The following is a 1,936-nucleotide window of genomic DNA, read 5'->3' on the forward strand; positions in this document are numbered from 1 at the left end:
TTCCTTCCTTCCTTCCTTCCTTCCTTCCTTCCTTCCTTCCTTCCTTCTTCCTTCCTTCCTTCCTTCCTTCCTTCCTTCCTTCCTTCCTTCCTTCCTACCTTTTTTTTTGTGGCAGGCAATTGGAGCTAAGTAACTTGCTCAGGGTCACACAGCAAGTAAGTGTCTGAGGCTGGATTTTAGCTCTTCCTGACTTCAGGGCTAGTGCTCTATCCACTGTACTACCTAGCTGCCACCAGTGTACTTTTCAAATGACCTGTTCTCTGGCCACTATCCCTCATACAGTTCATTTTTTTAAGCCCATACAAATTTCCTTATTTTTAAAATAAGTTTGTTGGATTAGGTGATCTCTAAGTTTAAATTTTTAAATCATATGACCCTCTAGTCAAGACCTAATTTTTCCAATGCCCCTTACCAGCTAGCCTTACTCCTGTCCAACTGGGCAGCCTACAATCACCAACAATATTTGACTAACATCTGTGTTCTTTACCCAGTAAAAGGAAGCTTATCATACCTTGTTAAGGCCACTGATTAGGAGCTTCCTTTGGTCAGGTCAATAGCATTTATATAGCACTGAAAATTGCTTTAAAATATTATCTCATTTTATCTTCACAACAACCCTGGAAAGTAGTTGCTCTTATCATCCCCATTTTACAGATGAGGAAATTGAGGCAGACAAAAGTTAAGTGGCTTTGCCCAGGCTCACATGTCTAGTAAATGTCTGAAGCTGGATTTGAACTCAGGTCTTCCTAACTTCAGGTCCAACATTCTATCCACTGTACCATCTAGCTACCTTTAATGATAATACCTTGGTTGTGTATGATATCCATGGGAATGGGCACCATGGTAAGGTGAAACAAGAATTAGTTTTGGAATGGGAGACCTGGGTTCAAATTATGGCCCTACTACTTACTGTACAACCCTGATCAAGTGACTCTCTCTGGGCCTCAGTAAAATCCTTTCTAGCAATAAGTTATCTCCTATAATATCACTACAATTCTGACTTTATATTTCACCATGTAACAACATATAACAACAACACCTTGTGCTCTATGTTTACACCTTAAAATTATCAGTGATGGGCCCTGTAAGATTAACCTGAGCTTCTGCCATGATTAGCTAGCTCATCATTAAATGTCACCTTGCATTTTATTTGCATATTTAACCTACTGCTGTTTTGTTTTTTCCTGTGTGGTAAATGTCAAATGTGGTAGGTGTGAAATATGAGTGATAGGAGACATTGAACATGTCAGGGTTAAAGGAAGCAGTTATTAAAAAAAATTAAGCATATGGAGTCGTTAAATTATTGATGTTGGGTTTTTTTTGCCATAGTGGATTTATAAATAATACATTCTTTCAAGGTTATTTCCATTACATTTCTTTAGGGACAACTAAAAAGTCTTCTCCTTTTGAGGCTGAAGAGAACTGACAGTTATGGAAAGGTCACCAAAATGTTCATTCATGTAGGAAAAAGAGTTCCTGTTTAAAAAAAAAAAGTAATTATGACCCAAAGCAATTCTTATATAACAAGTCACTCAACTCAGTTTTGTGGAAACTGGAGCTGCAAATAGAGTAGGCATGACCAAGGCTCTGTCCCAGGGTCCTGAAACTCAGAAGGTGCTGACAATATTTATATTCCTTCTGAGGCATCACTTAACACCTCATTAGCAAGAGTAATTAATAAAAGAAGATGATTCCCAAACCACTCCCAATCCCCCCCTTCTACCCTGGGCTGATGGCATCCTCCTCAGGAGTAACCTTGCAATGTCCCAGGGACTCTTTCTTAAAAAGACAGTTGGTGGGGGTGACTAGGTGGCACAGTGAATAGAGCACTGGCCCTGGAGTCAGGAGCACCTGAGTTCAAATCCGGCCTCAGACACTCAACACACACACAAAAAACTAGCCGTGTGACCTTGGGCAAGTCATTTAACCCCAACCG

Source organism: Petaurus breviceps, unplaced genomic scaffold (assembly GCF_028583685.1).
Source record: "Petaurus breviceps papuanus isolate PSGF00001 unplaced genomic scaffold, PetGlider_PUasm1.0 90919, whole genome shotgun sequence".
Taxonomy (NCBI): domain Eukaryota; kingdom Metazoa; phylum Chordata; class Mammalia; order Diprotodontia; family Petauridae; genus Petaurus; species Petaurus breviceps.